Source organism: Dermacentor silvarum, chromosome 9 (genome assembly GCF_013339745.2).
Source record: "Dermacentor silvarum isolate Dsil-2018 chromosome 9, BIME_Dsil_1.4, whole genome shotgun sequence".
Taxonomy (NCBI): Eukaryota; Metazoa; Arthropoda; class Arachnida; order Ixodida; family Ixodidae; genus Dermacentor; species Dermacentor silvarum.
In genome coordinates this window covers 85,355,257-85,380,821 of record NC_051162.1, presented here as the reverse complement: position 1 = coordinate 85,380,821, position 25,565 = coordinate 85,355,257, and the positions used below count along the sequence as shown (strand labels likewise).

Genomic DNA, 25,565 nt, shown 5'->3' with positions numbered 1-25,565 from the left:
GCACACTGTCCAGCAAGTAGAAGCGTCAGCGAGCATCCGCGCGCACTGTGTCTCGAACTAAGCACCGGCACCAAGCACTCGGAACCGCTCGCTGTGACTCAAGATGGCGTCGCAGCGAGAAAGCGGCGGCGCGGGTGCGGTCAAGGATGGCACCACCCTGAACGGCGGCGCTGGCATCGAGGCACCCTACGCCCTTGTGCACCGCAGCGCTCCTAGCGGTCTCCATATAACCAGAGCTACGGACGACGGGCGACGACGAGGGAGGAACAAGGCTCGGCCCTAAGGTGCTTCGCCCCTAAAAGTAAATTCGCTTATACATAGAGAAATTGGCAGCTCGTTAACTTGATGTACTCATGTGTCCTTACTAATGTGTCCTGTGGTGGCCAAGTATGAAATTTCCCTACGTCTGGAAAGCACCGACCGTCACAGCATTTCCTAATCTGCCACCGTGACGATCAGAGCAATCGCTTCTTGGCGCAAGATGCCTAGTGCACCTCCTACGTCGTGCGACGGTTCTCATAATGTTATGTAGCAGCTGTCAACCACTGTGCAGCAGATGACGCGCCAGACTTCGACGAAGTCAGCCTTCGACGGCACTCATCGCGTGGCCCAATTTATGGCAGGTAACACCCGATTTTCGGCCAAGCCCCCATAACGGCTATGGCCACTCGTATAGAGGAACACCAACTACACGTAGAATGAAATCGATAGCTCGACGATAATTCGTCTGGTCGGGAAGACGCATAATGAAAAGGAAAACAAAGAAATAGCGACCAAAAAATTAAAAGGTTTAGAAATTTCAGACGTTTCGGCTTCCGTACGGAAGCCTTGTTCACAAAAAAGTGGCTCGACGAGGCGAACTTATGTGCGTATTAGTTCGTGACCGAGGCACCTAGCGTACGCAGCAGGACGATTGCCATCATTCCTGTCTGTTTAGCGTTTTTTGTTTTTCGTAGTCTGGATAAAAAGCGATTCCAGATACTGACGGGAACACCTGGGGCCGAATTCACAGTTTTTCTTTCGTAAGTACTTTCTGCCATTGGCCAACCGCCTTCGCTAGTAATATGTCCAGCATCACGATTGACTGAAATGTTCTCCTACCAACAATTTTAGCGTAGGTTTTTTGAATTTAGGCCCAGTTTCTTTGTTAGGCGATGATGCTTGTCGCTTTTTCTTTATTAGCCGATGATGCTTGTCTTGGCCCAGTCAACTTCACTATTAGAAGTTTCAGCGTTTTACGCAAGTACGTTGGAGACAACGTTCATCTTTCTGACGTCATTCATATGATTTTTCAACCACTTATCAAATGTTCCGCTCTCGCCGAATGAGTCTTTGAATGACGGAAATTTTGAAAATCACTGCGGCCGGTCGTCGGCGGCTGTCAGTCGTCGTCAATAAATGTAATGTTATTTGAGGCCCCCTTCACTGATCATTAGCGAAACCCATGATGGCCTTATAGCGCAGCCTCAGTCACCAAAACGTTAAAGTTGTAAAAAGTGGCCGATAGGCGAAGCAACACGCATCAGGCAGCACGAAGGTCAAATCGCTCACTGATGCCGCGCGCTTGCTCACTCCAGCGTTTTGACAGTGAGTTCCCGCGGTCACCAAGTGAGATGTGTTCATGTTGCTTGTGCGCGCATGACACCATGCTTGTTAATTTAGTTAGTATGCCTATGTTTACAAGTTTATACGGCCAATAAAACTACTGTCCCTACTTCGTATTGCTGTCCACAAATTTGCTATCGCAATCGATGTTTGGCCTTTTGGGCGAAACTGCGACTTTATTAATTCGGTGTGCCCCACTAAGGCGTGCCTCATGATCAGATTCGTTATTTTTTTGTGTGTGAACAGTGACACAGATGAACAGCGTCTTTCCTCACGCTCGCGTCCAGCCAATGTCTTTCATGATCATGTACATTTTGATTCGTGGTCATGACCCGCCATTGCGGCTTATATTTTACGACAATCTACTTCTCAAAACCAGGTCGTGAATTCAATTCAGGTCTTCCATGGTCGCAGTGTAATGAATGGGGTACATGGAAACATTTGTATAGCCTAATGAGATTTCGGTGCGCTTTAAAAGAATAACGCAAAATTAGATGTATTTGGCAGCCTCACACGCTTTATCCCGTCTACAGTGTACTGGCAACGGTTAACCATACCAAACTAACGTATTTTACGTCCGTCTATAATACCTAATGATATCTGCTCTCCAGCGATGGGGATCGTGTAGAAACTATAAATTTAGCATGGTTGTGTTCTCAACTAAATTTTTTTAAGCAAGGGTATTTCTTCGCCCGCCAACTGTTACCGGCCTGCAGCCTGGTTGAGCTTCTAGTCTCTAGATATGAGCATTACCAACAGAGTAGGGCCTTTTTCAACATACTGTGCGTCCACAATCAGAACCTGACCGCTGTGATAAGACACTCTACCGCCACTGGGTAACCTCATTGCATTACCCACAAAACAGTCTTGTTGTAAGGCTTACACTCCCAGTTCTCAAACCGGCGCTAACGCTTCACGGTAAAAGTAGAGCATCAGTATACAAAACCCTTTCTTTCATGACGTAAGTTAAACTTTAGACATAATTATTACCCAACACAATGAACCAAACAGTCGTAAAAATTATATTTGGAAGATATGTATCTTACCTTATAGTCTATCGCACCCTACTCTCTGCTCGCTCTCATGGTTAGTGAATAGCATGTGGAGAACTAGGACTGCCCTAAACGCCGTAGATCTACACACAATAAATACATGCAACCATATATACACATGACCAGTTTAACTCGGACACATGTATTCCTGTCGCTGTGATATTGTTGTTAATGAATATACTTGTGATGTGTTGATTGAAAGCATTTCAATGGGACCTAGATCGTTATTCACGCAGGGATTCTCAAACAAATATTTTACTGAACGGTCTCGAAATTACAGTTTGAAATAATGAACGCTTATAGGTTCTCCTATTTACGGAACTTATTTATTCTTTACCTATATAATATTCCAAACCATAACTGCGGCCCAAGCAAGAGTCGGTAGTAGCGCAATCATAATAAACACAGAAGAAAACAAAAAGAATTTAATGAAAGCAATGAACAAGAAAATCAAACAAGCATAGTGAGGTGAAGTCCTAAGTCACCTGAAAATATTTTTCTTCGTGCAGATGACTTCATAAATGAACGTAGGAGAATACACAGCAGAATGAACAATACTAAACAAGGCCTAAATACGCGTCAAAATTGTCGCAATTTACCGACAACACTTAAACTAGCTCTTTATTGAAAACTGCATCATACATTTAAATTATCTATGTCGTTTTTAGAGCGCAGCTCTTAGGCTCCGTTCTTGTGGAACTTATTAACAACCGACTTACGTACAATAATCTCATATAATACATCTGAAGTACCAAGGCTTCCACGCCAGTTCGTGCAATTTGCTGGTTTTTGAGACTTTCTTACTTTCTTACTATAACGCCTACTTAAATCACCAACTGCGTGCTCGATTCTATTACTATAAACCATGGTCATTTCATTTTAATCAACGTCTCACAACACATTCTAGGCAGTTGTAATTCCCTTTAGGTACGGTTCCTTGTTTCATTGGGTAATTCCATAGAGAACAGAGCCAGTCACCGGCACCACAGTAGGCCTAGTAGAAGCGGCTGTATATAAACCGTTTCTTTATATTACGCTGCTGCACGCAACTAGAGCCACACGATCACTCGTTGCACGGCCCGATGTAGCAGCTTAACAGAGCACAGAGCAAGCTGGAGCGAGTTCCAAAACGTCACGATGTCTCTCTTGCACGTGACCAGCTTCTGCGCCACATGAGCCTCCTGGAAAACAAAACCGAACTGGCTAGCAGAAAATGTGTTACAGTAAATCATTTAAGGGGCTTTGAGGCTTGCCATTAATTTCCATAAGGGCCAGAGGTCGCGGAATTTCATTTAACGAAAATGTAAAAATCTAAAGTCAAAATTTTCCTTCCAGTACTCAATTCACCTCAGTCAAATTTCCTCCAAGGCCGCTTACGAAATGCATGCTAGCGAAATAAATCATCTTCACGTCCTCCCGCAAAATTTATGCGCCCATACAATCGCTGCCATTAGGTGAAGCCACCGTGTATAAAGAATGGAGTACTGTTTGATAAGTGCTATTGTGCAACCAGCCTCGCAGCTGGCGCTGTTGGGCACCGTTGACGCGACAATGCATAGAAAGAAATCGTGCTATCTCCTCGTCAGCCCAACTCGACGATATCTCTTCCACTCGCGTTCTCCAGTTCTGCCTGTTCTGGCTTCGAGTGTGCACAGACCTTTCTATCTCTCGATGATAAAAACAAATAGCGTACAGTCACCGACCAGGCGCGGGGGCACGATCGCGACAAGCAACCCCGCCTCCATTCCAGTACCTATCGTAGTGCGTCAGGCTATCGCTTCTGATTACGCAGACACATCGTTAAAAGAAGAGTCCGTCGAGCAAACGTTCCCAGTTTGATTCTAACTCATTCGGCAGTCTGCCGAAAGCCTCCTTCAGCTGTCGCATTGTCAACGAAAGCTTTAGACACCTTCACGTGGGTAAGAATGGTGCTGCCCAATTCCTTTCTTTGTAATCATTTGTCTCATTGTAATTCACTGTAATCTACGTTTTCTCCTTCTTTTGTTTCTTAAGGCATTGTGCCGGTTCTTGTTTTGTTTTCACACGCGCCGTGCTGGCTCAGGAGCTAGGACGTCCCGTTGCGCAACATGAGGTCGGGGGTTCGGTCCCCGCCAGCCGTACTTCAACAACGGTGGAGTGTCAAAGGCCTCGTGTCTCTATATACAAAGTCGCGTTCAAGAACCTGAGGAAGGTCAAAATTTCACCCGGAGCCCTCCATTACGCTGTCCCCCATAGCCTCAGACGTCGGATCCATGAATGATTTTCTGCGTTCTGTTCAACAAGACTGTTGCAAGAAATGAAGTGGTCGATTCCGGCTCAATTAAAAAAAATGGCGTGAATCCGGATGAGTGACCCTTTCAAAGCAATACGGCAACTTGTGTCAAATATCTGGAAACATGTTTCGACAGAGAGCCACAGGATGTAACGCACACTACGTAACGCAACTGAAAAATTTTTAAAAATGCCTGTTAATATTTCGCATTTTCTTTGATACAATCGCTTATGCAGGATTTCACATATTTTGCTACTCACTTGACATATTCCACGTCGACTTCTCGCTGTCGCATGGCATAGTAATCCATATTCGAGTTATGTACGTATTTATCTTGCTAGTTTAAAAAAATCGATCTCGTATACAGGGTTATGCAAGGTGTCCCCGCTATCACGCAGCACGATTTTAAAAAGGGGGAACGGCGTTACGCGAAGTAAACCTAGTGCGCATTCTTTCCAGTACAGTGTAGTAGTCGCGAGTAATTTTTTCATTACTGAGATTTAATTAGGTAATTTTACTTAATTATCTAACTCGAGAAGTACTGCCCTAATTATCAAATTGTCAATAAGAAAATTGTAGAGCAACATAAAAAGCTCCCGATACAGCTTTCTGTTGTCAATACGTGCTACATAAATGTGTTTTTCAAAGTGTGAGAGAAGCCGGCGAATACACGCAGAATTGCCGCGTGACTGTCGGCTCGAGGCACTTCGCCTATATATATATACTACTGCTCTCGTTGGAAGGCGTGGCAGCTGGGCAATACAGGGTTACAAGGTACATAATTGAAACAATATAGCAAGAAAGGCAAACGTAATTAGTTACACAATGTGTGAGCAACGAGAACAGCTGACGAATGAAACTATATATATGAATCATATAAGAAGGCTTTACAGGGATCATAAATGTATTGGTTAGCACAAGTAAATCTTCACGTAAAAGAAAAAAACATGCCGAGTGGGAAGCGATACGAACATTAGATAAAAAGATGCATAGTTTCACAAAGCGGCAGACGACAGACAAAAAAAAGGGTTGTGCTAGCGCACGTAGCCACGTTGGAACAATTTAATCTGTTAGTCTTTATCTATATCGTCTATGCGTGCAGTGAACTCTGATAGCGATGTGATTTTCGTGATGACAGGGTCTAGTCTGTTCCAATCTGCTATGGTTAGTCTAAAGATAGATTACTTAAAAGCGTAATTATTACAAGGGTACTCAATCAATCTGTACTTGTGTTTATGACGGGTTGGTAGGGTCTGACAAAATAAAATTTATATGAATTGCATCCATCGTCTAGTCATTTTCAGTAGTTGAAACAGAAATATCAAGGGTGCATGCTTTTACCTCGTTTTTACCTCGTGCATGTTTTACCTCGTGAAATTTATCATTTTTTTAATTCAATTACTAAGTACCAGTAATTTCCCCTATGTTGTCCTTGGTGTCATTGTTTGTTGGCTTCTTATGATATGATTAATAAAAATCGGGCCCCTCGGTTCCCTTTCTTCTCGTTCATTACATAACGAGGGCTCGAATCTGGCAACATTGATGCCTTCGGGTAGCATATGTGGGTTTATTGACCAGTCGCCATCACTCAAAAAGATCACGTGCTCGTGACGCCTGTGGCAGAAAGGATGGTCCACATCCGCCCCTAGGTTTGTGAGTGGTGGCGCTGGCTAACAGTCCCAGGATTAGTTCTAGTTGTAAAAAACATAAATACCCCAGAAAGTGGATTGCAAAACGGCTCCGCGGTAGCTCAATGGTGAGAGCATCGCACGCGTAATGCGAAGACGTGGGTCCCCACCCCACCCATTAATTTATCATTTCTTTAATTCAATTACTAAGTACAAGTAATTTCCCCTATGTTGTCCTTGGTGTCATTGTTTGTTGGCTTCTTATGGATGGATGGATGGATGGATGGATGGATGGATGGATGGATGGATGGATGGATGGATGGATGGATGGATGGATGGATGGATGGATGGATGGATGGATGGATGGATGGATGGATGGATGGATGGATGGATGGATGGATGTAAAACTTTAATGAACGTCCTGAGGTACGCAACTCAGCGCGCAGCGGGCCGCTCCACGTTGGGACCGTCAGGCCATGCCCGACCGCCGCATCGTGGGCCCTCTGGACAGCCCATAGTTGCGCCCCGGCATCGGGGCTCTTGATAGCGGAGAGCCACTTGTCCTCATTTATTTGTTCCGTGCCTCGTAACGATGCGCAACGCCAGAGCATATGGCTTCTTATGATATGATTAATAAAAATCTGGCCCCTCGGTTCCCTTTCTTCTCGTTCATATATATATATATATATATATATATATATATATATATATATATATATATATATATTTATTTAAACATTCCCTAAAGGAGAATGAGATTTTCTTATTGGAAGAGTATTCATTTGAAAAAGCACGCCAGCTAGTCATCTCAAAAGAAAAGAAACTGAAGCGCGATAACGTCCCTGCCTTTCTCAGTGATACCCAGTATTGCACATCGCTTGGCTGCAGCATTTCTTCGGACACGGCACAAATACAATCAACTATAGTTAACTAGCTGTCAAATGTAAATCTTTCGGATGTTGAGCGTAGTGTCTTGTCTAAAGGTCTCAATTTTTGTCCCGCCACCGGATATTCGAACGAACTTCAGCTGTACAAAATTTGGACAACTTTTCCCGCCGTCTGAGACTTCGCGAGTTCTATCATGACACAAATCAGGCTCCACAAGAACACCTGCAACTGCCGTCAGCCAGGCATTGGACTCCTCCACCGCAGCGTGACAAACACCTCGACATATGCATTAAGGCAGTTCAGCAGGATGTAATATCGGAGATTTCAAAGAGTAAGCCTTTCCACAGATACCTCAGTAAAGAGGAAGAAAAAGCGTTAAGGAACCTCAGCGATAGGACAGACATAGTTATAAAGCCCGCGGACAAAGGAGGCACCATCGTAATTATGAATACCAAGGACTACATTAAAGAAGCGGATCGCCAGCTTGAGAACAAATTCTTTTACAAACAGGTGGAAACAGACCCCACTTCAGCATTTAAAGAAGTCGTTCGGAGGACCCTAAGTGAGCTTCTATAAGAAGAAAAGATCAATGATGCCGTTGCCAAATCACTGCTTCCTCTAAGCCCGACCTTAGGCAGGTTTTATCTTCTACCAAAAATACATTAAGAAAATAATCCGGGCCGACCCATTGTCTCTGAAATTGGAACCATAACAGAAAAAATTTCGAGTTACATAGATGGCCTAATTCGAGGAATTATCCCTTCATTCGCTTCTTACATAAAAGACACCACTGACTTCCTATCCGAAATAATTGGCCTTTGTATTCCCACAGGCAGCCTCGTAGTGACCCTGGATGTTGTATCCCTGTATACAAATATACCGCACGCGGATGGCATTCGCGCGGTTGTACATGCATTTTCAGAGTCGCTGTTTGAAAAACCCACTGATTGTCAAACTCTTCACACCCTATTAAAATTAGTATTAGCGCTAAACCATTTTGAATTTAATTGAAAACACTTCATGCAAGTCTACGGCACATCAATGGGCACTTAAATAGGTCGAAACTACGCCAACATATTCATGGGCATACTGGAATCAGAGTTTCATGAGAACTGCGCGCTAAAGGCAATGTTTTACAAAAGGTTCATTGACGACATTTTTCTAATCTGGTCTCACGGCGAGGAGGAGTTGTTGAAGTTCATTTCGGGGTTCAATGCTCTCCATCCAACCATCTCATTCTCCCACACATATTCAGCTTCCGTAATCACTTTTCTGGGTGTTAGTGTAAGTGTGCATAACGACAAGCTTATCACATCAGTCTGCAAAAAAAAACAACTGATAAGCACCAATACTTGCATTTCCGCAGTAGCCATGTGAAACATTGCAAAACAGCAATCCCGTACAGCAAAGCTCTTCGTTTCAAGTGGATATGCACTAAAAAAGAAGACTTTACATCGAACTGTGAACAACAACGTAACGACTTACTACGGCAGCGTTATCCTCCCTTAGTTATTAGGGACGCAATTAAAAAAGCAGACAACCTTGATCGCCGCGCGCTCATCAACAGCAAACCAGCTCCCTCAGATTCGCGGACTAACCTTATCCTCACATATTCAGCATCAAATCCTAACATACACAGTATCCTAACATCATACGATACTCTTACAGAGCGAGAAAATGCGCCAAATTGTTCCTGAATCTCCGCGGATGGTATACAGACGGGCCACCAACCTCAGAGACGTTGTCACCACAGAACACCCATACAAACTTAGAGAAGGAAAACTGTACCTTCCACAGTGTAACGAAAATAAGCGTAGTGGTGGCGTTGTGAATTAAAGTACGCGACCGAGAGATGGCGCTGGCAGAATCGAAACTAATATCATCATCAATACGTAGTGAGCAATATGGCCGCTACGGTAGCGGTTCCTAGGGCTGGTCGCGCTGCTCGCTCGCTGGTTTGGGGCGTTTCGTTACCGCTTTCGGGGCGGTATTCGTGTGTACTGCACTCTAACATGACTACAGATATCTTTATTATGTGGCCAGGTGACAGAGAGGCCTCAACTGGCAATAAACACTTCAAACAAGTAAGCTCACATTGTTTATTGTCAATGGTGAATGAGGCAGTACATGCTCACAATTTTAGTACAGCTCAGGTGGACTTAATGCTGTCCGTCACTGAGTTTACAACATACAGAAACGCAGATAACCATCTATTTAATGGAACCCAAAGCTAAAATCGAGCGAAGTTTTCTCATCGTGTTCGGCGTGCCGCTTAAGCAGGGAGAACGAAGCTTCAGAGAGCGATATTTATGCTGAGCTACCCTCGTACTTCTGCTGCGTACAGTGCTGCTTGACGTTTTATATTCTCTGCGTTCGACGATTTGAGCTAGATTAAAAACAGGAACATAAGAAATTTCTCGGCAAAAATGTACTGTCAGCAAGATCAACTCGAGCTGCAATATCCCATTGCTCTCGTAACACATTGGTGAGAGGCACGAAGTGTGGGAGGAGGGGGGGGCGTTATGCTATATTTTACATCGCATATTTTCTGATCTGCATATTCTTCTGCTGCACATTTAGTGTTCAGGTGCGGCAGTAAAGGCTTTCACACAAGTGGAGTACTCGTAGGGAAACCAAGGAACGTTATGGAGACAGCAGTGCTTAGAAGGACTTATGGAAATATTGTGTGAATAAAGAAGGACACTAAATCAGCATATAAGCAAGCCCAATTATTGCTCAGAGATCCTTGGAAATTGGAATTTGTGGTTTCATGTTGAAAAAGAATCTCGGTATATGTATTCGAACACGGAAAAGAGGTTGCAAGGAGATGAGCAATTCAGTTGAGTAACAGGTGAGCAAGCGAAGCCTCAGCTTGGAGCCAGCGTGTCACCAAGCAAACATATTTGTGAGGGCCGAGGCAAAGACAAGTTCCCACGCTGAGGTTTCCCTTGCTTGTTCACTATTGATTAGCTGAATGTTAAGCTGAACTTATTCTGCGAGTACATTTCAAAATATTTTTGTGAGCACACTGTGCGCAGGTTTGTCATCTGCTGTTTGAAGAGAAATAAACTTTGTTTTTAGTGATTTCTCAAGTTTGTGAAGTGTGAAATAGGCTGGCCGGTTGTGTGAGCTTGCCTTTTCTAGCTATCTCTTATGGTGCAGTACTAGCCTAGTTATTGATTTCATGGAAACTGTATATGAGACTCTTGTAGTAAACAAATGTAAAATAATGCGCATTTACAGATCTAATTCTAATCCTAGCACTTGCCATGTTAACGTTCCCTTATATTTTGTCATGTCATATAAATATCTCGGTGTACACATTACAAATAACTTAAATTGGACTATTAATATAAAGTACGCCATTAGCAATGCTAATCACATGCCTGGGTACTTATGGCCCAACTTTTCCAACGCACCGTCTACTTTAGAACTACAGCTTTACAAGACTAATTCGCTGGAAACTTGAATATGCATCTGCAATACGGGATCCCAGTCGCGTTAATCTTATTACTTCACTTGAACGCACTAGTACAAAATAACTCTACTCGTTTCATTATTTTTAATTATAATCGTACCGCGAGTATAACTTCAATGTAAACTAGCCTAGCACTCATTCCACTAGCTAATCGCCACAAAGTCGGCCATCTTTTGCTATTTCATAAAATTTTCTATCACACCACACTTCATGACGACTTCATACTGTGGCCTCAGTGCATTTCAAACTGCGTCAATCATCGCAGTATGGTAGGAATTGATTCATGTAACACGAAGTCTTCCTTTCATGCCCCGTACATCCCAGAAATGGAACTACCAAGTATCGTAGCCATCACAGCTAGATAACAAACTTTTTTGCAAAACATTGTATAGTCAGGAAAATCATTATGTTACAAGAAGTCACTGTACTTGTTTGTTTTACTCTACTACTTTGTAACCACTCCTCTCTTGAATGCCATGTGGCCCTGAGGGTACTTTAAGCAAAAAATAAAATGAAGAGTGACTGCCAGAGTTGGAGTCAACATGAAGTATCATTTCCTTAAAATTGCATTAAGCGCTTTTGATCATTTTAAAATTCTTTGCATTTTCGTATAACAAATTATCGTTGTGAGGGAGCATGTCATACTTCGTGGTAATAATGCCCGTCAAATTTATTTGCAAAGAGCAGATGACAGAGTTTGTGCATTAGCAAGTAGGAGCTTGCTACATTGTTTCTGTTCTGGTTGTCATGACTATAATGACTGGAAAAGAAACAAGTTGGGACTCAACATGTTACTTCTCCGATTCTTATAAAGCGCCCTTAAAATCAACTAAGCTTGTATATCAAATTTCTCATTCCCGCTCAATATGATACAGAACTGTAGACTGCTGTTTTCCTAATAGGGTTCACACCTCTCTATCTGGTAAACTTCCAAACATTTCATAGTAACGCACGTAGTTCAAGAGGACCTGTTGTCATTATGGTGACAGTTGAGCATCTTGTGGCTTAGCCTGGGCAGCTTGCAGACCAATGATCTCTTTTGTGAGTTTTCCTGAAAAGAGAAATGACAAAGCCATGACACACATGCAAGCAAAAAATGGTGAAACAAAAGTTAGTCCCATAAATGAATAAATCACGGTTCTAGTTGAAGTGTTCAGGAACATACCCTGGGCGGATTCTGGCCCTTGATGTTACTTCCATTGGTTACACATTCACGGTTGAGTTGTACGTCCAGAGACAGAGTCCAAAGGGATGAGTCCAAATATGAGCAGCGTCTTGGAGGCTGGAGTCGAAAGAAAAAAGAGCCTCAATTACTATGGTGGAAGTGTGCGTGAGTTTGTGATTCATTTATGACAGAGAACAGTGCACGAAACACTCCATGACAGGAAAACGTACACACACCAACACTGTTTTGAGTGCGCATTTCTTTCAGTGCATGGTGTCCTTGTGTGGGCTGTGCTCAGTCAAGCCTCAATTAGATGACACTTGTTTCTGCCAGATACTAGTAATAAACACAGTCATTTTATTATGTCTCAAATGCAGTTAATCTAACTGTATCACCGGAAGCACACTTGTCACTAATGTGCAGTGAATTTATCGCGGTGTATAATTTATGCAGAAACAGCCAAAACTTTATTATTTATGCGATACTCACCTTAGAAATTTTAGCAACTTGGAAAAATAGCAAGAGCCTCGTTTGAATTGCTTTGGAATGGGAATAACATTATAAGTATTACTATTTTCTACTTTTAAGAAATGACGACAGGAATCTGCTTTATCCGCCTCGCACGCAAAGAAATTCAAAGTTGAAAATGCGAAGCACTGCTTTTTTACTCACCTGCGCACAAGCCCAGGGGCTGCGAGGTTAATCCGCTTTCGTGGGTAGTCTTCTAGCAGACTGTGCTCGGTTCCAGCGATAAATTTTTGTGCTGGCCAGCACTTTTTTTTCGAGCAGCACGTCATTACGCGGCCAGACGCGGCAGATCACAAACGGCGGAAACCTTGCATGCAGCCGCCAGTGAAATGCCGCAGCTGATCAAGTTCACCGTCTTTGAACACGTTCGCTTGGTGGCAGCTATCGAATGTTGGACGCATAAACTGGCTGAGGTATTACTGATATCTAATTAAAATGAACCTGCGTGATGCTGCTCAAAGGAAACGACCACCCCGTTCACAAATATAACCGCCATACAATTTGAATCGATAAACGGCACGGACTGCAATCGATACCAGTGGGCTCCTGCTGATCACATGTCAGTGAGGCCTCAAAACCTTTATTAAACTAACAAAGCACGACCTTTAATAACATAAGTCCAATTAAAGCAATAGACTGCTTATTTTGTAAAAAATGACACTGTAACTGTGTTTGTCGGTTATTATATGTACATTAATAAATCAAATATTAAGTTGTGTTGAGCGCCCCTAGCAGAAAAAATACAAACTAAAGTATGTGACCAAAGTAGTAGCTCCCCTTGCGCGCTTATGCTGCAACGCGCCGCGGTGGATTTTTCGCCCTCTGTGGCCATTTGGTGAACTCGAGAGTTTCCGGGGCCTGTTGTCACGTCCTCCAAAATTCAGTCAGATAAATTCACAGGCTGCGCACCATGCGGAAAACCTCGATGCAGGCTCTGGCCCATGATGAATACCGCTAATGTGGCCAAAAGCACCGCGTCTTCATTTGCATTCAAAATCCAAGGGGATTACAACTGCGACACTTGCAACGTTGTATACCTCCTCGAATGCACCATTTGCCGCGCACAATACATCGCACAAACGGAAACCTCTTTTAGGCTACGCTTTAATAATCACAAATCACATGTAAAAACTATACCGCAGCTCCCCCTCTCCAAACATGTGAACACACTAGGCCATCCTTTCAAAAAATTTAAGAGGACTATTTGAAATCAGGATTCCCCACTCAATATCACAGAGAAGCTTGTGAATCATTTCTAATACACAAGTTATGCTCACTTTCAAAGGGAATAAATGAAAGCATAGGTAGACTGACATGCATGCCTTACGAATAAGAGGCATTTTTTGGCATGTTTGGTGCACCAATGAATGTTCTTCCTGGTTGCTTTATGCATTTCCTAGCGATTATATACATGTGTTATATGGCATACTTATGAAGTGACGTGTATATTTCCGTCTCATTTATTAGAAATTCGCCTCACCCTTCTGTTAATTACTTCATCTTGTCATATAATTTTCATTAACTTTTACTTCATTTTTCATACACGCATACATTTTGTATAAAAAAACAGCTTACCCGCCAACACAAAGAATATGACTTGTTTGGTGCTCCAATGAACATTTTTCCTGGTTGCCTTATGCATTTCCTAACGAACATCATATATGCACATACTATACGGCATGCTTATAAGTGATATGTATACTTCTGCCTCATTAATAACATTCCTCTCACCCTTCTGTTGTGTTGATGTTTACTACTTCACCTTGTAGCAGAATTTTTCATTTATCCTTTATTTTATTTTTGGTACACGCATAGAATTTGTATAAGAAACAGCTTGCCCGCAAATACAAAGAATATCACTTGTACAAAGAATACCATATAACGCAGTTCGAGGAATTCAGAGGTCTGTGGAGCTCACAGTGCTGTTGTGACAAAGCCAGGTGGGGGTGCACTGGCCGTCTTCGTGGTCATACAAAAGTTGAAGCAACCTCAAACAAAAAAGAAAAGGAACAGTCCTGACAGCTGCTATCCCTCGCATACCCTTTGTACCTTTGCATACCTTTTGTACCGCATGCCTTTGACATTGGCTGCATCGGTCCTCCCTTGTGGACACGACTGAATGTGCACCTGTTCACGTGTGGGGTACTCACAAATTACCTCTCAATCGATTTTTTTACGTCATTGTATGCACGCGCAGGTTTGGAGTCACATTATAGCGCCACTGTATATGCACCCGAAGTTTTTAGTCACGGTGACGTCTCTCGCTCCCTCCTATTTCCGTTAAGTTTGACATGAGGCAATCCACGTGTTGGTATGCATGACGTCACGAATTGTACATGAGCCTGTGGTCATAAATCAGGTACCAACTCTCTCTGTGTGTTTTTTTTGTTCCCCACACTGTATGCACGCGCAAGTTTGTAGTCACGTGGATGTCTCTCTCCTATTTCCGTTGAATTTGATATGAGTCAATGTACGTGCTGGTATGCATGACGTCACTAAATGTACACGTGCTTGTGGTCATAAATCAGGTACGACTTTCTTTTTTTGTTCCCGACACTGTATGCACGCGCAAGTTTGTAGTCACGTTGATGTCTCTCGCTCTCTCCTGTTTCCGTTGAGTTTGACGTGAGTCAATGTATGTGTTGGTATGCATGACGTCACTAAATGTACACCTGTATGGGGTCATAGACCAGGTACCTTTCTTCTTTTTTTATTTTTGTGGTTACAGAGAAAATGTATAAATTGAGCTCTGTGTGCTTGCACTCGCACTCTTGATGAAGGCCGGACCCCGACCGAACCGTCAAATTTAGAATGCTTTTTGTTTTTTCTACGTGCGTCTGCACTTCCTTTAACTTATATATTCATAGTATAGGAAGCCAAGAAACATTGACACAAAGGACAACATAGGGGAAATTACTTCTACTTACTAAATGAAATAAAGAAATGATAAAGTAATAGAAATGCAAGTGGATGAAAAAAAAAACACTTTCCGCAGGTGTGGAGCCATCCCACGTCTTCGCAATACGCGTGCTATGCTCTTACCAATTGAGCTACCGCGGCGCCGTTTTCCCATCCACTTTCTGGGGCATTTATGTTTTACTACTATAACTAACCCTGTGAGTGTTATATATACATATCGGCATCCGAGGTGCTCGATTTCTTGTAGCCTTCGTCACATCGTTGCCGAAGGCAGAACGTAACAATTAAAAGTTTTTTACGTTATTCGAAGCACTCACGGTTCTCAGCCTTTTACAGCACCGCTTCCCTCATACAAGACAAAAACAACACGTTTCTTTTTTATGGTTCTAATACCAACCGAGACAACATATTAAGTTTTACATTAAGAAACGATTTTTTACAAGAACGCTGAACGTCAAAAGAATGTTATCTCCTTGCCTGTCCACCTTGTTGTCGATCACACATCGCCGGAATGTGGATCTGGCACACAGCCCCGGACGACCCGACAAGACACAAATATCTTGTCAATTCAGCAATTCAGACAGCGAGTATGCCTCTTTCACCGATACGGCTTATCTCGCCCTCAACGAAGTTGAACCCGGCGTCTCCATCAGGGGGGACTGGCGCAGCAGAACGTCCTTTGCATGTGATCAGCGCGCAATGCAAGCGGTGTTAGAGATAAGGGCTGGTGTTAAGGGAAGCCTGCAGCAAACAATCTAGCAGGCCCTTCTGTGGCACGGATAACTTGCACTGCCAACAAGCGCGAACGCACTGTTGCGAAAAATAGTATTGGTTCTACCTATGAAGGCAGTTTTTTCTGGAACCTTTATCCACTGCCCAGGCTCGGAAGGTATGAACAAACATCCCATGGTATTTCCGCATTCGTTATATGCATGTAATCTTTCACTTACGCTCTGCACGTTCTGCTTCGATGTCAACGACACCAACGGCGTAAATCTTTGTTAGAATGGTGCTCTAAAAATTCAGAGCCCTTTCCCTCTCGAGAAAATGGGGGTAAGCGAAGCTTGTGGCAAGACGACGCTGCCACAGGCGTTCCGCTTCGTTTGCCCTAAACTCAAGGTAATCGGCTATTCGCTGACGTTTGGCCTCAACATCGCGCTTTCGCAACTCGGAGTCACGGCTCTTCGCTGACGCTTCGCCTGGGCTTCGCAAGCCCTCACGCTAGAATTGGCACATCGACGACGAGCCATTTCCCGAGCGAGTTCGCGGCGCGTTGCTCAAACGCAGCCTGCTCCTCGGTGGAACGCATCACGTGGGAGCCTTCCCATCCGGTTGCCGAAACTGATCTGAGCCGAAGGAAGCCCGGCGGAGCGCGCTCCAACCCCCTTTCCTTCCCTTTCCCTCCCCGTGACACACCAAACAACCCTGATTGGTCGCGCGCGTCAGCTTTCCCCACACCTTTCCTCGCATATTTTATTCTTTCTTTCCTTCTTTCCTTTCCTTCCTTTCTTCTTTCTTTCTTTCCTTCCTTTTTTATTTATTTCTAGTTCCTGGGTCATACCCGCATATCCCTGGCCGGGTATGCGCCACACGTGACTTTTTGCGCGACTACGCCGCCACGGAAATCTGTAACACAATACAAGCTTCGCTTGAATATTCGACAGTTTTCCCTTGTCGGTGAATTTTCAGGCGAGGATGTGCGTGTGTGCGTGGATTAGTCTGGGAATGGACAACGTTTTCATCGTAACTGAAACACAAATAAATTAGGTTGTTTTCTCCACGATATCCCAGATCCACAACGTAATCACTAGTGTTATTACTATTGTTTTTTCGGTGGACCTCCGTTTAGGCGTAAAACTTTTTTAATGATTTTAACTTGTAGGGTTCCTCATTGCGTACTCGAACTTAGTACCGCGCCGTGTTCTTGCATTTCGCCATACAATTGGATCCGGCCACTGCACCTGTGAATCGAACATGTGACATCATGCTCAACAGCAGACAGCCACTCACTGAGCAACCGCGGCTGCTTTTGCTCGCCCAATAAACGGGGTCGTCACTTTTGAGTTTTACGAACTTTTTTAAAAATCGTCTGTTGCAGAAAACACAATTCTATTCCTTGAGCTGAAATATTCAGAGAAGCGGAAATTACTTATATTCAACTAATTAACAAGAATTTACGAATTAGCTTATTGATTAATTACTTTATGGCAGAAATGTCGAAGCTGAGTTTGCAATGCGTATCAATTTGAAATGAACTTCCAGAATGACAGCAGTTTGAAAATAAAAAGCGCCATAAAACTCGCCGTAAGAATGCACTGATGTGCGACTTATTTTTTTAAACGCTCTTTTATGCATCGCAGCATAAAGTAACTGGAACGCCCGTTTATTTCATCCCAAACTTTGGGAGATGATATCTCGAAACTGGTGTAATTCTGCAAATTCATTTCATGTGGAGGCATCTTGAAAATTCCCCGGCTGCGATTCGTAATTTGCAACATGTGCCGTAATGCCGTTTATTAGGAAGTCAGTTAAGGCAATCACGTTAATTATCTATTTAGGAAGTTAGATTTCTGGTGTTAGTAATGTCCACCTTTTCGAATACTAAACTCAAGGATAATTATGCTTTTTTCCACAGGCGATTTCTAAAAACTTCCTAAAACCTAGAAATGATCACCCCGTATGCAATGCACAAATACGTTGCGTAGGTTTACTGCGACTGGCGATAAGCGATAGCAAAGCTATGCTCACTTGTTGAACCACGGCATTCGACGCGACAATGGTCCGGCCCTCCTTGCTGTCAACATCGCGAACAAATCAGCAGAGTTGCACTTTTTCTTTTGTGTGGGGGGACGAAAAGTTGTGGGATAAACAACTCCACCTTTCCAACTCCACCATCCTAACGTTACTGCCTACCTACGTCCATCAGTTACACGTCAACTGCGGCCACGCCACCATGGGGAAGGGCCTCCCCAGAGTTGGGTCATTGTATGGAAAGTATCAAAGCACTACACAGTGCTTAACCAGCTGGAACTACGAGCAAACGCCCCGCTTTCTGCCTCTAAGTAAGACGCGTGAGTAGTTGATAGTGCAAAGATATTAGCAATATTGCTATAACATGTTCCCATTATAGGCGGTTTTAGCAAGCGACCCCCTCTGGCCGATTTGAAACACGTTTCACGTCAGAATATCACATTGTGGATGCACGCCTCAGGAGCGGTAACACAGAAGCCATGCGTCCTTTCTATGGCACCTATACTTCAGTTTGCAGATCCGATAAAATTGATAGCTGCTACTGAGCTAGAAAGCGATTCATATTTTATATAAGTGAACATAAACTGCGGTGAACATAATCTTGCGGCGCTCGATCACGCGCATCACGCACCTGACGACAAAGGAACGACAAGAATGGAACGGTCGCGACGGCATGACAACGGCTGCAGAGTTGTGGCCACGCTAAAGCCGCGCGATTACAGGGACGCTCATGTTGCGCGGTGCTGAAGTCGCGGCGTCTGTAAACATTCAAGTCTTCCAGTTACAGACGTCGGAAGCACGAACGGAATGCGAGAACGCGAGCTAGCGAAAACGCACAGCGCCCCATGATGCGGACATGCGATACGGGCGGTGACCAACGCAAGAGAACAGCGCATGGATCCAAGGCCTTAAGTTGAAATGGTCTGTCACCCACCTCCTCCTTATTCACAACGCTCACATGCGTGGTCAGTCTTGTAAAATTTCATTCTGCAAACACTCTAAGCGAGAACCCAACGCCAATGGAGAAATGACAGTGTTGATCAATGGCGTACATATATTTTTATTATTAGTTTTCTAGGAGCATCACTACTGCCAGAGCTACAGCGTTGGGGCGCGCGTGTGACGCGTTTTCTTGTGAACGCAATGAGCCTGGGAAACAATAATGCTATGCGAGGTTGTTTTAGAAGCATGACACGAGGATTGAAGAACAAGTGAACAATTCTCATGTCACTTAGCTCACGCCCGAAGTGCACATCACTGCGAAAAGCCGCTCGGTGTATGTTTTACCTGCGAAGCAGTGCGCTTTTTGACATCCAAGGGTACGAAAATCCGGCATGGCTTTGTTGAATCGTGGCAGCACAGTGTCCATCAATCAATGCATGATTAGGGCCATTGTTGCACTCCTACAGCTATTATTAGCGGCACAGGGACGATCGCCGAGCCTCTTAGTATGCAGCTTGCTCTGAACTACGCCGCAGGAAAGATGGCGGACGTGGTCAGTGTTGCCAGATGACTAGGCGTTTGGAATATTCCCATGGATTGCTTAAAAACCTGGCAGCTCTGCAACTTCTGATACGCAGGTGCGGCGCGGGTCGGAGCAGACGCATGCTCCGAACGCTCCTTCTTTCGAGAATCGCTGTGTGCGCCAATTTTGGACTACGACCGCAAAACTAATATCCATCGATTCCGCTAGTCACCAGGAGTCCCTGGACACCAAATCATCCAGGTGGGCCAATTTTTTGGACCTTTATCTGCGAAAAACCTTGGCGAGCTCGTGGGACGCTGCTCGGCCTTAGGCCTAGCAGCGAGTACGGCCGCGCGACCGCCGCCCAAACCATGGACACGCATTCTCAGGAGCCCGTTATTCGTGGCTATGACCCCGACAGCATGCAAGTCCAAGAAATACAGCTGGCTGCTCCATCATCGGCCAATTTTTCCCCTCATTACGAGGGGGTACTTCGAGAAATGCGTCGCCACCGCACCGGCGTTCGCACACCTCCGACGGCGGGGGCGACGCTCACAACGACAAGCGATGCTGCAGGGACCATTTCTTCCCTTTCTGGTGGTGGCCCCAGCAAGAATATAGGCGCACCACGCTACTCGCCTCGCATGGATGCTGACGAGTACGTGGTCATCATCAAACCAAGGGAAACCTGCAACTTAACTCAATACAGAGGTACGGGCAGTATCGGCAACGCCATACGGGCAGCCATCTCCCAGCGTAGCGACAACGCAGAAGCGGACCCAAATCTCGCACATAAATACAGCCTGCACCCGATATGGGAACAGAATCTGGTCGTCGTCGGCACCAAGGAAGAGCGTGTGCTGCCCATCCTCCTCGGCTTGGACAAGCTGCGGTTGACCGACAGAACCATCAACGTGCAAGCTTACCTCAAGGCAACGGACAACATGGGCAAGGGCGTAATCCGGCTGGCCAACACATTTACAACGGATTACATCCTGGAGAACACCACCTCGCCGCATAACCAAATCATCGGGGCCCGGAGGCTTGGCTCCACAAACGTAGTGGCGCTCACATTTGAGCACAGCAATCTCCCAAGGTGCGTCTTCTTCCTCAATGAAGCCACCCTGGTGCAAAAATACAGGAAAACCAACGCAATTTGTGCTACGTGCGGGAAGCCGGGACACCGTACGGACGTGTGCCCCGCGCCCGTGCCAGAGAACGAACGGTGCGCGCTATGCGGCAAAACTGGAATAGACGCGTCGCAACCACACGAGTGCCACCCGAGATGTGTGCTCTGTGGCGGCCCGCACGTTGCCGGCTCTCGCGACTGCCCGCGCAGATATCGCCAACCAGCCCCCTCCAAGTCCGCAAACCCACCGGCCGGCCAAACACGCGGACGAAGCCGGACCCCGACTCGCCACCACAACGGACAGAGAGACATCACCAGCGTGGCCGGCAAAGAAACCCGCGAGAGATCGACTTCCCGGTCCCGCTCCGGGAATCGGGTGGGCTCCCCATCCAGATCACGGTCACGGTCCAAGGGACGCCGGTCACGGTCACGGTCCAGTGGGCGCCGACCAGCTCAGCAGCACACCCGGCAGGGCCAGACGACATCCACGCCACCGGTACTCAAGTTAACGGGACCTCAGGTGAGCTGGGCATCAGTGGTCGCCTCCCCTCGCACTCAAAATAGCTCTCGCAATACCGAATCGCCGATAATCGCACAGCTTCAAAGCACTATTGAGCAGCAAAATCGAACGCTAGCCCAATTGCAACAGCTAGTCGCACAACAGCAGCAGGTAATTTCCCGCCTTCGACAGGAAATACAAGGAAATAAGTGTCCCCAGACAACCCCTACGGCAGCTACTTCAGCAGACTGCGAGATGTCCCCAGCATCTTCCGAGACTCCAGAACCAGACACTCATATCACCCAACGCCGTAACTTCCTGACCACGCCGACACAGGCCTCAATAGTGGACTTGGTGGACAAGGCCTTGGAGCAGAAATTAAGCGCCTTTACGGAAACCATAACCCAAACGATAGCGCAATCCATCATGAAGCACGTTAGTGCGCTCGAAGAACGCAACGCAAAAAAACTGCACGAGCTTGCAATGCCGTATATCACTCAGATGCAATCAATCATAGCCAAACACAACAGGCAAGTAACTCAACTCAACGAAGGCAAGCATTGCAAGGGTGTCAAGCTCCTGTCGGGACGACGTGATATGCCAGCTGCAGCTCTATCCATCAATCCAGACAGCGACGACGCCTCCACTACGCCACATGATGGCTAGTCACGATCCGCAATTTACAGTAATTCAGTGGAACTGTCGCAGTTTTCGCCGTAAAGCAGCATCACTGCATCAATATATTCAAACGCTAGAATGGATACCAGAAATTATAGCTCTACAAGATGTCGGGCAACCGGCAGCAAAACTATCCTCGTACACGGCTTACGCTAGTGCCGATAGCATATCGGCAGTCACGTTTGTCCATAATCAATATGCAGCTTTACAGCATGACCTCGACCTCAGGGCCGCTGCCTTACAATATGTATTCGTCCAATTTCTGCCACGCAGGAAATGCCATCAATCAATATACGTCCTAAATATATACAGCCGGCCTGCGGACCGACACCATACGTTTACGGAGGTCATTCGCAAGGCGAAATCCATGGCAGCACGGGCTCCTTTGATAGTGGTAGGCGACTTCAACGCCAAACATGCGGATTGGGGCTACGTCATTGAAGACGTTAAAGGGCGTAAATTACATACCCTAATGACGCTCGAAGGGCTCACGTTACTCACTGACGCGGACCATCCCACGCGGCTTGGCAACAGCGTATCGCGAGACACATGCCCGGATCTCACCATGACTCTAAATGCTCCGCAACCAAAATGGCTAAACTCCGAGGAAGCGTTGGGCAGCGATCATTACATCATACATACCACCATAACATATGGTCGGCATAAAGTCCGCAATAAATCAACACAACTGGTTGACTGGCAAGCCTTTCGCAAAACGGAAAACTTTCCGTTTCACCAGCCGCCCAATTCTTATGACGAATGGGCACGAACCCTTATAAAACTAAAGCAGGAAGTGACCAAGACAATCTCAACTACCCCGGAAACACCAGCAGTTGATCAGCATCTGCTCCATCTCTGGGATGCAAGACATCAACTGACCAGACGATGGAAGCGCCAGAAGCTAAACCGCAAGCTCAGACAGCGCATCGCGGAGGTCACGGCACAGGCAGAGGAATACGCCACGAAACTCGCAAAAGAAAATTGGTTCGCCAAGTGTGACGCACTTACGGGCGCATTACACACTAAATCAGCCTGGCACCTACTCAGGTATCTAATAGACCCGGAACAATCACGTGGAGCCGCCCGTCGAAATCTTCAGCGGGCAATCCATGCTAATGCAGGGGACACAGCTCAACTCTTTCGAGATCTGGAGGACAAATACATCAATACCTCCGTGAGCGCTGACCACATTTCCGCATACAACGGAACTGCAAACCCGGAAATGGACCGTGACTTCACGACTGCAGAGATCAGAGTGGCAATTGACAGGATGCGTCGAGGAACGGCTCCAGGTCCAGACCAAATTACTACCACCCTTATGGCCAACTTAAGTGACGACATGCTCGAGCTCTTTGCCTACCAAATTAATAAGTATTGGCAAGAAGGTATGCTTCCGCAGGAATGGAAATCGGCTGAAATTGTATTTATTCCCAAACACGGAAAGTCCATCAATATTGACAACCTTCGTCCCATCTCACTCACCTCCTGTGCAGGGAAGGTCATGGAGAAAGCACTTCAAATCAGGATCACTGAATACATGGAAGCTAATGACCTCTTCCCACATACAATGTTTGGCTTTAGAGCGCATTTATCGGCACAGGACGTTCTATTCCAACTCAAGTACGACATAATCGATCGCCCCAGTGGAGCCACGCAACAGGAGCGCGCCATTCTGGCGATTGACTTTCAGGGAGCCTTTGATAATGTCCGGCACTCAGCCATCCTGAACAACTTGGCTAGAATCGGAATCGGACAGCGTACATACGACTACGTGCGCGACTTCCTGCACAACCGTCACGTGACCATACGAGCTGGCGACACAAAATCTGCCCCCATCACAATGGGGGACTCTGGCACACCGCAAGGGGCAGTAATTTCGCCACTGCTGTTTAATATAGCACTACTGGACCTGCCTAGGGCACTCAACGAGATACCCGGAATCAAGCACGCTCTATACGCAGATGATATCACTATATGGACCAACACCGGCAGCATGGGACAGATGGAAGAAGCACTCCAACGGGCAGCAGAAACTGTAGAGCGCATCGGTCTCCCTTGCGGACTTCGATGCTCCCCTACTAAATCAGAACTCCTGGTATTTAGGAAGCGTGGCAACCAAATTCCGTTGAATATCCAACTCCATCAATCCCCGGTCAAGGAAGTGGACACTATCCGCGTCCTGGGAGCATACATTAATAATCAGGGCAACAACAACGCAGCAATTCAAAAGCTCCGCACTACCTGCACCAATATCTCCCGAATGATATCCAGGATTGCCAATCGACACCGTGGCATTAAAGAAGCGGACATACTGCGTCTCGTACAGGCCTTTGTGATCAGTCGTGTCACTTACAGCTTCCCGTACCTGCGCGTTCTCAAAAAGGACGAACTCAAACTGGACCGTCTACTCCGACTTACATATTGGAAAATCCTCCCTCTACCGCTATGGGCCATGAATGACAGGCTCCTTGAAATGGCATCTATAATACCGCGTCAGGACTCTTCCAAGCTCATTACATGAACCAAGTCATTCGGCTCGCACGCACCAAAGCAGGTCGCACCACGCTAGAAGCACTGGGCATCAATCCACCCACTCATGTCGCCAGCAAGCGATCACTACCACCAGAATGGCAGCAGGATATCATCACTCGCCCGTTGCCACGTAATATGCACCCCGTCCACCATGAAAACAGGAGAACTGCCAGAGCCAAAGCCTACGACAAGTATTCGGATCACACAGGTGCCTTCTTTGTAGATGCCGCCGGACCCCTGCACAACCGCTCCACGGCAACCGTTGTACACAGGGGACAGGTGGTAGACTGCATCTCGGCCACCGGAATGGACATCACAGCCATGGAAGAGGCCGGTATAGCCTTAGCCATGCGTAATCCAAGAGCCACCTTTGTTCTCACGGATTCCCAGGCGGCGTATCGCAATTTCGCAAGAGGTCAAGTCGGCCACCTCGCACACTCAATACTGCAACAGGCTGCGGCCAATCGTCAAGAGGGTCAGTGGAAACAGCTGCTGTGGGTACCAGGGCACGCGGGAGTTCGAGGCAATTAGATTGCTCATGCCTCCGCCCGAGAACTTCTACACCGGGGCTCCGCCGATTCCTCCACAGCACAACTTCTCGCTGACCAGGACGATCCTCAGCCCCTTCTTTCATATTCTGACATCCTACAACACCTCCGGCTGAGTAGACGCACTTTACCCCCGCCTGATCCCAAATTAGATAAGGCAACGCAGGTAGCATGGAGACGCTTACAAACATTGTCCTTTCCAAATCCTTATGTATTATCAAAGATAGATTCCATGACATACAATCCGCAATGCAAATTCTGTACCCAGACGGCCACGTTATACCACATGGTCTGGGCGTGCCAACAGAATCCGCAAATATCTGCCAAACATAATCCGACGACAGTCGAGTGGGAGGCGACCCTGTCCAGCTCGGACCCAGAACAGCAACAAGCCCTGGTCAACCGAGCCCGGATGGCGGCAAAAGCCA

At 45.9% G+C, this 25,565-nt stretch overlaps 1 pseudogene; it reads left to right on the top strand.

Annotated features, from left to right (window-relative positions):
* LOC119465351 (sulfotransferase ssu-1-like) overlaps positions 1-25,565 on the top strand; it is a 48,151-nt pseudogene that overhangs the window by 14,632 nt on the left and 7,954 nt on the right.